The 16,461-nt window shown below is 38.7% G+C and overlaps 1 protein-coding gene and 1 long non-coding RNA gene across 6 annotated transcripts in view; one reads left to right on the top strand and one right to left on the bottom strand.

Moving 5' to 3' along the window:
• LOC116604796 overlaps positions 1 to 16,461 on the top strand; it is a 38,587-nt gene that overhangs the window by 10,518 nt on the left and 11,608 nt on the right. Inside the window, exons 2-3 of the long non-coding RNA XR_004291244.2 lie at positions 5,607 to 6,261; positions 6,649 to 6,774. This is a non-coding gene — a long non-coding RNA (uncharacterized LOC116604796). The remainder of the gene's footprint in view (positions 1 to 5,606; positions 6,262 to 6,648; positions 6,775 to 16,461) is intronic.
• Positions 1 to 16,461, bottom strand: part of LOC5522235 (RYamide receptor) — a 34,529-nt gene that overhangs the window by 11,943 nt on the left and 6,125 nt on the right. For 3 of the 5 annotated variants that reach the window (XM_032367685.2, XM_032367687.2, XM_032367686.2), the window contains exons 2-3: positions 15,942 to 16,152; positions 2,016 to 2,083 (exon numbers count right to left, since the gene is read on the bottom strand). The gene's annotated coding sequence lies outside the window, so the exon portion shown is untranslated. Of the gene's footprint in view, positions 1 to 2,015; positions 2,084 to 5,511; positions 5,616 to 10,674; positions 15,903 to 15,941; positions 16,153 to 16,461 lie in introns of those variants that run through there. The other 2 variants (XM_032367688.2, XM_048726938.1) reach the window with 2 other exon arrangements.

Below are 16,461 nucleotides of genomic sequence, written 5' to 3'. Positions count from 1 at the left end.
CAAAACCAAATAACGGAATCTAATTTGACATTTATCACACTTATAATTGAATATCTAACGTTGAATACAAGGCTGATATGCATCAGGGGAAGACGTGAGGACAAACCAGACATAGTTTTTACATGAAAAACCAATACACCATACCATTAACGTTTACAAGAATCGACAAAACCAATACATCTACCATTCGCGTACACAAGAATCGACAAAACCAATAAACTCGCAACAAACAAGGCATACTGCACATGGGTAATCTACCAAAAATATTTATAACATAAAAATGTTTACGTACTTTGCTTTTTACATTAAAGCGTGTCCCCCGTTAACACGCTTCTAGTCTCCTGCGCAGCCGCCCTCAGTGTCAGCTTCGAATGATTCGAGACTGACACTAAGGAAGGCTGCATAGGGTACTAGCACGCCCCTGGTTGCTTTTATTTATCAAGAATTGCTTACGCGGAAGTAGTTTACTTCAGTAAATGAAATTTCTATGATAAACTAACAAACTCTTAAGTTTAAAAGTATTTTTCTAACAAACTTAATTTTTTTTCACAAAATCCTTGAAACTTTTTCTAGAAACGCTTTCAATGACATAAATAAGAAAGGAACGTTTTGCTAATCTTTAAAACAGCATTGTATACCCTTGGGGATACCCAAAACTGCGCGGAAACTACAGAAATAAGCCGCCATTACGAAGTAGGATGAGGAAGACAGACAGCCTGCGGCCAATTGGTGAATTTCTAGAAGGTGAATTTCTAGAAGGCGTGATTGCCAGAACGAACTTAGAATGGCATTATCGTTGCATTTTCACAAAGCTTGATTTTCAGAGCGAACATAAAATTGCATTTTTTTAAATGTGATTTTCAGAGCGAACTTAGAATTGGACTACACATTCAACCATTTCCCGGGGAATCGTTATGTATTAGGGAGCTAGTGGAAGGTCTTCACGAGTGAGGTTCTACCCTAGTTTTTCCTTGAAAATCTGACAAGTGCTCTGAGAAGTTTTATCTAGACCTGGTAGGGCTTTTTGAAAAATTGACAGAGACTATCCTATTTTTACCTTGAAAATCTGACAGATGCTCTGAGAAGTTATATCTAGACCTGGGTTGGGCTTATGGAAAAATCCACATGACAGAGGGGTTCAAAAGTAGGTATGAGATCTACGAGCCCCCGCATTACATCGGAAATAACATCTGTTTTTGAAAGCAATAAACTAAGCTACGTTCCCCCCCCCGACACACACACACACACACACACAACGACCGAACGTCCACTTTCGGTTCTCAATAGATGTGCTATTTGTAGACAAAATTATAAAGCATAAGCTATATTTTTTCTGGTATATAAATCCTTTTTTTTCCACGGTGTTAAGAGAACTCCCCCCCCCCCCCCCCCCCCGGAAAAATTAGGTCCACTTTTTCAGATTTCGCACCCCCTCCCCCCCCAAGAAAAATCCTGGGTACGGGCCTGAAAACTAATAGCACGGTTTGTAAAAGATTCGGTTAAAAGGCTATGCAAATTATGCTGCCATATTAGTGTAAGGACAATATAACCCATAATTTTCTCGCTATTTCTTATTATTCTTATGTTTATTATTATTTACTATTACCATTGCTATTGCTACTGCTATTTCTATTGCTACTACTATTATCTACATTTCTTAGAAAAAAAAAATGTCCTGCTGATGGGTTCTCATTTTTTCCAGGGTGGTAGCAGGAGGTTTCATGTTCAGGTTGATAAAAGTTGGCCTAGTTCGAGTATTTGAAAGTGATTAATTTATTCCCGATCGTCAAAAAACTAAGCACGAAATAACTCGTTTTGTGTTTTTCGCCATCATGAAACCAACGACCAGAAAAAAATACCTCTAATGACGAATGCTACAAAAAAAATCGATCCGGTCATCTACGAAACATCGACTTGAACGGCTGAATATAATTTTTTCCAATGATGCAAGCGCGTGATTTTTTTCAGATTTCCTACATATTTTTCCAGATTTCCTTCATATTGGTAAGACTTACCGTATTATTTTTCTGTCCTTTTTTTCTTATTTTTTGGTCGTTTTTTTTCTCTGGTGTCCAGGTGGTATCTACAAGATATAACAAATAAGTTGTAACTTGCGTGATTAAGGGGTATCTTTGTATACGGAAAAAGTAAACATTTAAATCAAGGTCTAAATCTCTTGCGTAATCGCGATCTGAAATAATCATTATTTACACATGATACGCTACTGAACACAAAATCCAATTAAACCAAAACCACGTATCAGATATATAGACAGTACACTCAAAACGATCTTCTTAACGAAATAAAGAACGTCGATATACGCCCTAAGATATTATTCTCACAATATACTCAAAACGCACTTGCAGACGAGAAACATGGGATTCACCAGCCACAACAGAACCCTCGACTACAAGCAACCCGAAATTGATCAAACTAAGACGCCAACATAAATAACTCGTTATCCAAAAGCGACAGCACAATCGACTTGGGGTGTTGTTACACTTTTTCATTAACGTGAGACTTAATCGTTGCCAGAGATTCAAAGACAAGTCTGCGAAATGGACTCCATTCCCTTCAGCATGAATCGCAAAGCACATTAACACACACACATAAAACACGAAAATTGCGAGCATATCAGGACGAAAAAGAGCCAGGCACAAGGGATGTCTACAAATACTTACAACAACAAGTTAACGATCAAGCCACGGCGCCATTTAAACATCAATTTACAACGCGTACTCGCAAGTAAATGAATTTTAATAGTTATAAGCTGTATAAACGTGAGCGTTTTGACGCAGATTAGAACTAAAACTAACAGTAATTATCGTTGATTATCAGCCATGATCTCCGCTATCCCACCCTCTCTAAAGCTAACGTGAGCACGAGGCATGTTACTCTAGCTGGTATTCCCTAGATAAGAGAACCTGATTATACCGGGCATTTATTACATCAAATTGAAATAGAACAATGCATTGACCTGAGTTCTGAATAACACGAATTGGCTGGGCACGCGAAATGGCACGGTTAGGGACGGAAGATTCTAGAGATTATATGGATTCTGCACCTGGGTTTTTCTTATACGCACTTCCTTCATTTGATATGTTCAACGCTTTAGTACAGCGACAGCTTCCGCTGGGAATTCATTAAATGCGATCTGGCTTGATAATGCTCAAATCGAAGAGAATATTTTAGGAATAGGCTAGAGAATAGGTAGGAAAACCGGTGAGGATAGAAGGATTGTATGTCTATTACAAGTTTCACGATGTCACCTGACATTGACCATGAACAACCATTGTATCCTTACTACGTCTCAAGTCAGTGGACGAGGGAAGAAGGGGAGGGGGAGGGGGTCGCCCTGATAAAAAGAGAGACTAACATCGCCTCCTTCGAACTCGTTTTGGGCTCGTCAGTACTGGGTACTTGGGCTCAAGCGCTGCCTAGCGTGACGGCTGCGGGAGGAACTAACATCGCAGATGACTATTTATGTAGTGAAATCGCACGCAGTATTTTGACGGGGTTTGTTCTACAAGGACTCCAAGACAACACAAGCTACGACTTAATTATAAAACTTTTCGAGCTGAATGTTTCTAGAGACGCGCTCGAGCAGTTTTACAGACAGTTTTTGACTTATTTGACGAATTCAGTTTTAGTTGCATATTTATGACTGACAAGCTCTTCTTTTATTGACGTTTCGCGCTGATTTGGATAACTAAAATACCAACAGATTATATAGGGAAATGCGTTGAAAATAAAACTATTATTTTGATCACAAATCGTTATCGACGCAAAGGATCAATTAATACTTAGGCACGTAGTGATATTGATATTACCGACCTGAAATTGAAACAAAGACTTAAAGCAGCGATAAAATAAGCGAGTTCTTCGTAAGGCCTGAAGGCGTCGCTTGTGTGTAACTTCAGGGTACTCTCGCGATAATTCTGTATCGCTGTTATGACAGCCGCGGTTTAAGATCAATTATAAGCTCCTCACGTAGAGAGGGATTTGACAGAAGAACGATTAAATATACTGGAGTTTATCGGTTTTGCGTTCTAGAATGTGGGTCTTTTACTGACTTACGTGAGCCCGGCATTCACGAGACACTAACGAACGAATCACACTCAAATGGTACCTATCAGTAATGGCGCGAAAGGGAAAGTCCGAATACAGTCAACCATCGGCGGTGCATGCTTCTTTTAGTGATAGCGGTGTCAAAAAGGCTTAATTGAGATTTTTTATGGAATCTCCTGTAGTCCTAACAAGTTGAATGTCGGACTTTTCTAAGGCCTCAATTACCAAGCACTCCCCGCATAGCAGGGATATGACAGATATAGAAACATAGCCCATAGTAGCGAGGGATGAGGTAACACCGTTTTGTCCAAGTGGTTCCCGGGTGTTTGACACTTTTATGTCTGTAAGACTGCCATGGCTTTTAATGCAGTCTAATAATAATGTAATTCTCTAAACCCTTGAATAACAAGCATCAACCCGCCTCAGATCAGCAGTCAGAAATAGATAAACGCCCTTAGAAGAGAGTTTAACACCTATAGAAACGGCATTTAGAGCATGACCCGATTATGCTTTATAATGAGGGCTTGATTAACTCGTTTTTAAATTTCCAATAAGGAAAAGAAAAAATCTTAATTAATAACTTGCTTCTGAACAAAGAAATTTGGGTTAACAGCGTAAGCGTTTTCGTTCTCGATAGACGGTGAGTTTGGAGGAAAACGAAGAAATGTATCAGAAAGATTGCACGCGTAGCCGTCGCTAGAATGCTGCTACGAAAAATACAGGCGCAAGTAAGCTAGTTGTGTATAGGCTGAATTAGACGGTTTTGTGGAATGCGACCTGCCTACTTAAAGTCATGGCCCTGAATGACACACTATCACTTTCGCAGTCAAGCATTGTAGCGAAGTCGTAGGCTGATTCACACTGTACTGTTTACCTTGGTAGTTTCTTCTGGGAAACGCTAATTTATATCTCAGGGATAAAGATCGCGTTTCGTCTCTAAAGATTGGGCGCATAAATGAAAGCAAACGAATGAAATTGTCCGAGAAAGTCAAAAGTTTAGAATATTACCTTAACATGGTCTCTTACATAAGGCAATATTTCCTGCAACTTGCAATGCAACTATGACAAAAAAAAAAACAAATTGCAGGTTTCAAAAACATGATAGGGCGGTTGTTCTCGCAATGTTGCGAAAAGTAGGAAAAAATTCTAAACTGATCTTCCAACTTGCAACGAGAAAAACAAAATTGCAGAAAAATTGCAAGTTGCTCAAAGTTTACAAATGTTCTAGCTGAAATTTTCATTTGCGTAAAAAAAGACACATGGGAAAAAAGTAAAATCTAAACAAATAATTCTTAATTACGGTGAACTTTTACAATTTCAACCGTAATATTGCCTCTGAATTGTTGACTGAATACTTTTGCTTGTCGCGCAGACCACACCTAAGCCGTTTTAGAAAAAAACACGAAAAATGTTTTTGATGGTAAAGGCAGACCTCTTGCTTACCAGGTAGCAGTAAAGTGACAGCACTTTTACAACACCGTCGTTATTAAAAGCGTTCCCCTTTGTTAATCGTCTCATGTATCAGTGTTGTGTTTCAGTTAAATTCTGCGAAAACAAACGCCAATACCCCGAAGCAGACACAACATAGAACGACAGGTTTAGAACGACAGGTTCGAAAAGCCGGATTCAAGTGACGGAAGTTTTAGAGTTCTATGGCGAGTGTATTTGCCTAGATGTTGGCTGTGTCCCTTGCAAAGTGATTAAAGTAATATATCTGCAGAAATAAAGATAAGTATTGATATAACGTGTTATTGGAGCGTGTTTGAAGTTGAAGTAGCAAGTCAATATCAAACGCGCCATTCGGTACACATAGCATCTGATTGCTTTATGCTGGGTGTGACAAGACCCCGATCCTTGACGCTCAGAACCACATTTACTATAACTATGACATAAACAAGTTTCTGTAGTCAAAGGCATATTTTTTTTCTGTTATGTCTTCCGCCTATGTGGATAACTTTCCTGTGTGCGAACCGACAAAACATAAACACGAATATAAGAACGTACGCAAATTGCTCGCGGTTCATCGACTTCAGCTTTTGCTTTTATCTCGCCGGTTCACACACAATATTATTCTGATTTTTGTTTCTTCTCATAATATAGTGTGAACTGGACCTAACCAAGAACACAGTTATCCAGACATGCAACCGATATATACGGGGAGTTTGCCGCAATCTCTGCAAACTGCTGCTAGAGGTAGATGTCACAAGGCAGAGTCAATCACGCCGCCAATTTACTCTCCCGCACTATACTAGGTCTTACAAAGCACCCATTCCAATGGCTAATTCAACCAAGTAACTGATATGATTTCAATTAAATATCGCCAATAAAGGGTCGGACGCTTGCTTCATGAATATTTTTTTATTAAAAAAAAACCATTTCCCAGAAAAAAGAAGTGGTTGACCGGTATTCTTTTAAGGATTCTGGGATCGTAAAAGCTCAATATTTAATAAATAGGGCTGAAATCGTAATATGCAGCCCCATTTTAACTAAAACAACGGACGCTGAGACCGTTTAATATCGTAGCCATCTCTGACAGAAATAAGCGACTAAAAGTCAACACCCCCGCATTTTTCTTTCCAGGAGAAAACTGCTTATGATCAGTACATTCAGCTGAATAAATAAACTCCTTCCGAAGGCTGCGGAAGGACGTTTGTCGATAATTGATGAATAAACATCCGGCGTCAAAATTTTTACTCCACTAAAAAGGTATGTGATTTTCGTCTGTCTCCGCTCTCTTTCTTTCAAAAAAATAGTCTGTATGTTCTGAACTCATCTATTTTCAAATAAGTTTATTCTGGTTAACACTCGTTCTGGCGAAAACCCTCTAGAAATAATAAAGTAAAAAGCGAACATAGATTATTCCCCATTTCCCCCCCCCCCCCCCCCCCATCTCATCATTTATGCTAAGGATAGATAGAAACTTCTTAAGATACTGACGTGTATTGGGGTTTCCTGTGTGTCACGTTGTGGGTTGTGTCTTAAACAGAAAGCACATGGAATCTTTCTGATGTTGTTTGTAGTTTATTGCTGATCCCTTCACTTTCAACCATTGAAATAATATCGATCACCCACTCTTTGGAAACTTCAAAATAACGATCTACTAATGAAGTCTGATATATTATTGACGATATATGATTGAAAATATCTTGGTTACTCGCTTGAATTAACCCACAGAAATGGATTCTCAGCTTTGTCTGACTCGGCATTGAGCGGGAGCATAAAATGGCGGCGTTATTGGCCTTCTTAAAGGCCGTAAACTTAACACGTACAAGTGGACAACGCATATTTTTTCTAATCTAGTTATCTAGCAGTAATCTGATTAATTATATGTACTTCATCCCAGGATATGATTATTGCATTTTGCTATCATTGTTTATAAGCAGGAAACAGAAAAAGGCGACATGCACTAAGAAATCACGTGACTGTTGGAGTGGCAAACTCACGCCAAGCCAAACACGACATAGCTGAGGCCGTCATGCCAGATAGCGACGAAAAAAAATAAATAAACCATCCAATGAAAATAAACCCTTTCTGACAGAAACTTCCCGGCTGATTCGTAGCCAAAACGCTGGAGCGCGCGCGAAATCGCCACCCACAAAGTCACGTGATTTCTTAGTGCAATTCTCTCCGTCAGACAAACCCCTATCTACTACTGGCGAATCCAACAGTCACAATATGTTCTTTTAGCGTCTACAACAAGCCTCGGCGTAATTATAACTATCTCTACGTATCGTTATTATCTCTCTATACACAAGTTTTCTAGACCTTTGATGCGAATCAAGGTTCTAGTGGTGAAGATATTGGTTGGTTGCATGGCGAATTTGGCAGTTATAGAAACAATTAATGCAGTCTTGCCTTTTCGTCGTTGTGCGTGCTATCTCGATAAAATTAGGGCTTTTCGCAAGAAACCGCGAGTACCTTGCTCACTAGTGTAGCAAGATGAGATTTTTAGATAAATCGTTTGGAAATTTAAGTATACATTAAAAAAAGATACATTTTACATTTTGGCGAAGATGATCATCTCTGAATCTGCTTCATTTTACAAATAAACAAATACATAAATGTTAAAGAGATAGACTTTTCTTACCTCCAGTATTACTAGACTTCAATATTCGTACATAAACAATAGCGGGTCTAGAGCTTTTACGGAGGTTTTAAGTATATCCATTTCTTCAGTCCGGATGGATGTTATTAAAGTGTTATTGAGCTCAATATTCACTCCATTCAACACGGTTTAATGGAGGTCATTCTTCGAAGGCACCTTAGCATAATAAACTCTCTTCTATACGGTCACCTTTTCATTAGAAATTTGAATATAACCCCGTTACCTCTTTTAAGTGAAAATTTATGTCATTTGAAATTCAATGCTACACTATAAGTGAATACTTTCCTTTTCCAATGTTTGCGTTTCCATGGCGATTGAAAGGGGAGAGAGCATATTTTTGGCGCGATGTAATTTACTTTATTTTTAAAACGAACGTTAAACGTGTTTGCTATGACGAAGAGTGCACAATTCGATTAGGCAAACATTGTATTTATTTTAAATGCAACCTTTATGGTTAGAGGCATCGGGAAATTCAATTTTTGAACGGGAAAACAGTCTTGAATTAGCCCCGAGGTATATACTAGCAACGAACTTCCACCACATTGATCACATTAAAAAGGTTAAATGAATGGAAGTAGATCATATTCAGACAATCTTGAATAAATGATGTTAAGCCACGAGCAAGCAAAGCCGGCATCGACCAGCAGAGATGGTTCCGCTACGCTCGGCTGAACACAAGACAAAGAAAATGTTGTCGAAATTCTTGGCGACACCTCACAGCATGGCGGCAAACAGAGCAAGTAACAGCCAACACTTTGGGGATGTTTGCAGCGATCCTAAAGACTTCGGAAAGAGACGGAGGAGAAGGAAGGAAAAGAATCCTTCCTTTTCTTCCTGCTCCCCTTGCGCTTGTTTTCATAAGAAAGTCTCCACTTTCTTCTGCCTGTTTCCCTCCCTCGGGAAAATCCGGCTGATATCAGGGTTCGGGTACTACCGTGAAACAAGTCTCACTACAATCTAAACCGCCTCCAAGGGGCTAAGCAGTGTTTATATGGTTAAGTAGGGTTAGAAAAGGGAAATAACGATAGTAGAAATGTGATGTAGAGAAATGACAAGAATATACACACAGAGTGAGACTAGAGTGCTTCTACGAATGGGCAACTTTATAACACAATGAAGACATATTTTTCTCGCGCGCATGTTTCTGCTATTGTTAGAAATATGTTTGTATTTATCACGTGTTGAAATAAGTGAGCGTCTTCGAATTTCTATCGTTGTCCCGTCGTGTCTATTTGAACAAACATGAATACTTTGAAGTGATTATAACCCTGTTCTGCACTCGGTCTGACCTGATGTACCGCATACAGTAGGGAGTATGCGGTATAGAGGGGCACAATAAGGCTTATATCTAAATAATATTAATTCTTACATGATCGAGCTATATAAAAGCTTTGGAATCGGATTTAAAGGTATCATTTCATAAATAAATAAATCGCATATTATTTTTCCCCTGTCAACTTCTCCCCCGCATTTTTTCACGATGAAAGCACGTGTTAAGAAGGTGACCTGGCCTTCCCTAAGGCACAGCCAAGCGCGCGTTTATTCGTGGCGTTTAATCGCGCGCTCTTCAGCCCCTCAAGTGTTCCGATGCAAGCGATAACTCGGGAATTGTTAAATACGAAATCTTCTGAGTGGTGTATCAGCTAAAGCGCCTGTGACGTACACATTATAATGGTGACAGAAAGAGTCGAGTTAGAATCAAACAGACGAATAAGATTTTATTGTCTCAACACCGAGGAAAACAGTGTTTTAAAAAAATGCCATCTCGCGACGTGAAAGGTGACTTCAATTTCCTCAACTTTGATTTCAGTGACGGTGACTGTCTACCCATATCGGTAAACACATCGTTGATAAATATGCCAGAAATAATAAAGAACAGCGTCTACTATCTAGCTCTGTGATTACTCTTTGTTCTCGAGAAAACAGACGAGTTATAAAGAGTAAAAAAAAAAATGCAAGACGTTTATCTATGGCTGACTTCAGACCAATATCGCTCGCACGATAAACCGTTAAGTAACTATACAAGGGATACAACTCAAAAGAAATCATAAGATTATTTGGATTCGACAAATATCGAGATTTAGTTTTACGACAGCGAGTATATACCTAACTAGTCGCTCTCACAAAGTACAACTTACGATTTCGATACTCTAAATTTACTTAACTGCTCACAATGATCAATAATTAAAAGCGAAGTAGCTTAAATTTGGTCAATACGAGAAAAAAATTGAATCGAGGCACGTTCACCAGTTCATAATTTTAACTCCATCAAAGTGGATTTTCTTTAAGAGAACAAAAACATGCATCCTCAAAAGTTTCCCCGCTCGCAACGAATTCCATTATTAGTATACATTACTAAACATAATTTTCTTTTTAGCACTGAATTAAGGGGTATATTTTGTCTCGTGCGTTGGTGTCGGTTCCGTGATTTGTGGTGTTCGCGCAAATGAAATATGAAAAAAAACCGCAGGTGAACTCGAAGTCGTGCTAATGTTACTTACCGCCAGATTAAGCGTGAACACAATGTGATGAAGAGACGGACGCACTGAGCCACAGTATCGGGCGAACTTTCCCGTTAGGGAAACGCTTGTCGCGTTAACAGCGCGTTATTATCAGTTGATGGTATTTACCCCAAAGTGCAGCAGATTTCCTCTTTGTCTTTTTGAGCCGTGAATGGACCAATCACACGACGCGGCTTACTAGATCTCAATACAACACTGTCAGATTACCTTCTCGCGACTGCGAAATGTGAAAGGCAAAAATGGCGGGAAACTGGGATGCTGATGATTTGGTTTGGCGGGAAACGAGTGTATTGCTTCAAAGCTTGAGTACAAAGACCTTTTTTGTTTACCGAAACCGAGAGGATATCTATTTCTCTCACATAACAAGGCTAAAGTGGCTTTCAATGGGTTTGGCTCTCTCATTTTCTTTCAGGCCAAACGCACGAATCAGAGTGAAGGTTATCGAAATGCTATTTCCGAAACCTCGCCGCACTCGCGACCAACTGCTAGAAAATGCGATTTTGGATCCTGTCACTTGTCGAGGACTCCTTTTGAAATCAATTACTTGTGTTAGCGGGTAAACTCGAACGAAGCTTCCCATACAGTTTTGTTATTTTGTGTCAAAGAGGCCGAAGAAGGATGTTAGCAGCGAGCCGACAAAACACGTCAAGTACACTCAAAGGATCGTTAGCAATACTGGTAACTTACGAGTCCACAGAGAGTGAAACAAAGTCATCAGTACGTTGCTAGCTTGTTCGCAGAGGCTTCCAAAATTTAGAATTCATTTTATCTCTGAAGTTGCGGAAAGGCGTTTTATAAACTATGTTTAGCTATTCTAATAATATTTAGAAGTTAGAAGTATTTTTAGTGCAAGTCAAACTATGGCAGAAGCTTTACAAAATTTTTCAGTGACTTCGAAATTGAAAAAAAAAACATTTAATCCCTGAAGTACCGTAAAAGCGTTTTAACATCTCCGCTTAGCTTTCTTAATAATATTTTTTTTATTTTAAATCTCTCGTTTAGGCCACATATGGTGTCAATATACCATGTTAGCTAGTTCAAAGACTTCCGAAATTAGACATTCAATCTCTGAAGTACCGTAAACGCTTTTTGTAAACTCCGCTTAGCTACCCTAATAATATTCTTTTGCGCAAGCCCCTATGGTGACGATCGTACACGGCTTGTTAATAATATCAATTGATGTTTGCATAGATACTGTTGTGTCGAGGAGGGGCAGGGCATAAGGGAGATTGTGGGTTGAGAATGTTAACGCGGTGGGCCGATAAGGATTTGGTAGGTTTATCGTTACATAACCCACAACTGACCTCATTGTCAAGAGAAATTATGGATATACGGTGACGTGCCCGACGCAATTCAGCGGGAGGACTAGAGCGCCGCAATGAACAAAACTATGAGACAATCACAAGACGTTATAAGGAACGCCCTCACTGGAAGCATTCTAGGGGGATAGCGTCATAACAAACAGTACAAATTTTGTGCTCAAAGATGACATTACACGCTCTTCGCCCCCTCTGACACGCTATTCGGGAGGGGGGTCATAGCGCCACAACAAACAATAGAATGCACTATGTACTCACAAGATATTATCCCCCCCCTCCTTACACGCTATACTGGACTCTTGTGGATACGTTACTGTTTATTTCACTTGGCATACTTCCGACAACATCTTTAAACAAGGATATTTTGCATTCACATCTACCGTTCTATCAATACGACTTCAATGATCATCTTCCAAAAACAAGAGTATTCATTCAAGAACAACTACTACGCATTCGCTCTGTGATATAGCCGTTTGACGAGCAATGCCCGTTTTGCTTCGATAGTTTAAAGTGCCACTTGCTGAACGGTTAAAGTGTGATTTTAGTTCTATCTCAAAAACAGTCATACGGAAATCAAAAACAGTCATACGGAAATCATACGGAATGAAGTAACTATCGAGGTTTATTAAATAACCTTTGATCGTTCATATGAATAGAATATAATGGTTTGAATGCCTCACATCGAGCGGATGGAAATGGATTTAAAAAAAAGAACTCCGGAACAGGCTGTACGGTTTCTTTAAACCTTCAAATTTTATAATTAAACCAACTAGATACTTTGCATTAACTCCGAAGTAATCAGGAAGTAATCAGGAAGATTTTGCGTTGTTTTGTTACACACTTTTTCATATTTTATTGAACTTTTTAAGATCAAGCGTGCTAGTGCCCCATTAAGGCGAGAGAGGGGTTTCGTGATCAGCTCAGTTGTGTATGCTTTTAGTAGAATAATACAGCCTCATCAGGTCCATAGAACTAGTTATATCAACTGCCAAACTGATTGTTCCAGACAGGTAAAACAATAGTATTGACATAGTTAAACAGCGGTCAGCCTTTGTGTTTCGAAAAACCAATGCAAATAGCAAAAAAAAGGAAGAAATGATATAACATTTTTTGTTTGTGTACACTTAGCCGTTTTGGTTTCGCGAAATTTTCTTGGTTTTCTCAATAGTTGCTATTTTGAAATCATTTCAATACTTTTATAAAACCCCAAGAGAATGTATTAATAACATGTGTCACTCGTTAGTGGTGAATATATATAAAAAATGACATTACACCTCTCTGAAATAGACACGTCTTGAATATGAGGGGCAGAACTGAGGCGAAGTTAAAACTGTAGTAGTTTACTTATAGACATTTATATGCGTGACATGGACTGATTTGCTGAAGGACGCAGATATTTAGGAACAAACTATCGAGCGAAAAGGTGTGAAAACGTTCAAATATAGCAGTGAATGCGTATAAAATTTGTATGATTAAATGAGTTTCCGATTAGGGTAGCGCATACTGTATATAAACAAGCGGAACGAAAGAAATAGAAATACAAAAAAGGCAATCATTACACCCACCTTAAGACAGTTTTGGAAAAAGCCGCCGGTTTTAAGTTAAAATCTATTTTCTAATATGTATGTTGTCTTCTATTTTTCTTTAAATAAAACGAACAAGGTAAACAGCGATGACTTTAGGTTTTTAATAATGATTTTTATTTGACGAAACAGACACTAGGCATACAAAGTAAATAATATCCATCAAGTAAAAATAAAGTTCAGACAAACACTTCATTTAAACGTTCGATTCTTGGATTTGAAACTCCTTGTTCTGACCCGAACCCAGGATTTTTCTTGGGGGGTGCGAAATCCAAAAAAGTGGACCTAATATTTCCGGGGGTGGGGGTGATTTCTCTGATAAAAATCTGACCATGCCTTTGCAGTATCTCCACGGGACCTTTGTCGGCTTAGCTACATACCGGATTGATCTAGCTGATGCTTATAGTTTTTTTTACAAATAATAGCACGTCTATTGAGAACAGAAAGTGGACCTTCGACCTTTGGCCGTTGCAACCCCCTGGGTACGGGCCTGTTGTTTGACCAAAAATATCAAAAGTCAGGTCGCAATTGTTCTACCAACAATCCCTTGTTTATTACCATGGCACCATGTTCCAGTACTTTTTATGGGAAAACGTTATCTAAAACATGCTACTTTAAGTGCTATGGGGGAAGCCTGTTTTGGCGTTCCAATGGAATCCATACTTGGGCCACTTTTTATAAGCGTACTTATAAAAAAGGTACATTGATAATTTTTATAACATTCTTTATACTTTATATAGCATTCTTTTGGAGATTTATTTATTGGCCACTCCTGCTAAAAATATCAATTTTAGATCAATTTTTGTTGAAATAACACGTCTGATATGGCTTCTCTTGTGATCCATTCTTGGACCACTTTATTAACTTAATTAATTAATGTTTAACATGATTTACAGAAAACTCCAAAGGCTAAAAGAGATCCATTTATGTTGCACTACTTATTATTAAATTTGAGACTTAAAAATACTTAATTGGAAAGCTTTGCGAGTGCTTTAACATGGAATTCTCCATAATTTTTTTCCCAGTCACGCCCCCAAAAAATTGTAAATATCTTTGGGCGCATAAAACTTTTGTGATTTGCTTTACGGCTTATATTTTAGCAAAAAGGTATCATTTCCACAATTAAATTTGGCTTAGACCTGATAATGTATTGTCTTACTCCCATATTTCTTATTACTTAAACCTGATAATGTATTATCCTAATCCCATATTTCTCATTACCACACATACTAAACAGAAATAACAATACATCATTTTTAGCAGTCGATCGTAATATGTAAGTAGTACATCGGTAATAATGCGAACTCGACAAAATAAATACAGTCTTTGCTTTTGAAATAAAAAATAACTCCCGGCGGAAATTGTACAGATTCGCAGCAGTATAAAAGTAGAATGGTCTAACATCCGGCGATACAATCACCCCTAAACAGCCTCTACAAATGGCTCTTTTCTAGGCGCGCACACTAAAAATAACTAAAACGTCGTGTACGCCAACATAATAAGGTCTGTGCGTGCGGCAGCACGCGGGGTGTTTTTCTTTTAACCGTAATTGTGATATAGCGGTCGATACTTGATTTGTCAAGTAAGACAGATGAACAAAAGCAAGTTAAAAACTGAAAGACGCAATCATTTCGTTTTGATTGAGATAAAGTTTTCTTTTCATGAGTGAGGAATATGTTGACAAACTTGCATCTTGTGCACAATCGCGCGACGCCCGGAAAGGAAAAGCTATCAGTGGGAAACATGGATCCAATTAAATCGGGGTGCCTCTTTTAATTTCTAGCTTATCTATGGGAATCAAATAAATTGGTAGAAAGCTCGGCTTCTTTTGTGCGCGCTTTGAGATTATTGTATGTATTTGACAAAGTGTGCACTAAATGATCTATCAAATAGAAATAAGATAAGGCGCTATGAACGACTGGATATTGATTCTAAAGTAAAGATGAAAAATGCTTAAAAACTGTAATGTGCAGGTGCATAAAATCCTCGTTTCCCCTTTTATTTAAAAGAGGCACGGCCGTGGGAGGGTAAAATCCATCCATGATTCCAGGGAAACGCAATTTCCCAAATCCTTATATAAATGAAACAGTATTGATTAACAGTATTATCGAAGATGCTACTTAACGGCAATCACTCCCGTGCTAGTAACAATCGCTAACTCAATGAAAAATGCATGGCGGATTAAAAAGGGGAAAATTTGATTAAAGGAACACATGCTGGGGATGTTTTCAAATATATCGCAGCGACACAAACGAAGCAATTTATATCAAAAACTGCTTGACATCTCACGTGGATTTTGATTGAAAGGGTGTAAAAGTTAACGTTTGGAATACAAATTGATTACCTTGTGTGCGGGCTTCCGTGTCTCCGCGACTCTAACTGTCGTTGCTTGGTGCGAGATTTGACGCTTTTTGTGTGAAGTTTGTCCCTTCAGTTAGTGTCCCTCCTCTTATCTGCGCGCACGAGTTTTGATTAGAACTACCGGTATTTGGTCTTCAATAGAGCATCACTCCTCAACAAGTCCTCGGGATATGAATCACGGGTCGTACAGTAATCTGAAATCAAGTGAGCACGAGAGTCAATACTGGAAGACTGGGCACGAGGGGATGTTATTCATGGTTGCTATGGCACCGCAATCATCTGGCGAAGCGTGTTTGGGGATTTTCTGTAACCCTCAAAGGTGTTGTATTAATACTTGCTGTACGACTCGTATTATCACCCTCTTGTGGTTCAATAGTAGTTGTGCGGTAAAGCGTGTGAGGACGATTCGTAGGCCTTCCAGAGAGATTTATGTGTCTAGAAAACGCCATGTGGATATTTGTGATAATTACTCACGAATTCTCTAGGGAGGAAAATCAGAATAG

Source organism: Nematostella vectensis, chromosome 4, assembly GCF_932526225.1.
Source record: "Nematostella vectensis chromosome 4, jaNemVect1.1, whole genome shotgun sequence".
Classification (NCBI taxonomy): Eukaryota; Metazoa; Cnidaria; class Anthozoa; order Actiniaria; family Edwardsiidae; genus Nematostella; species Nematostella vectensis.
Note: the sequence above shows the minus strand (reverse complement) of the source record. Positions and strands in the feature narration are given on the sequence as shown.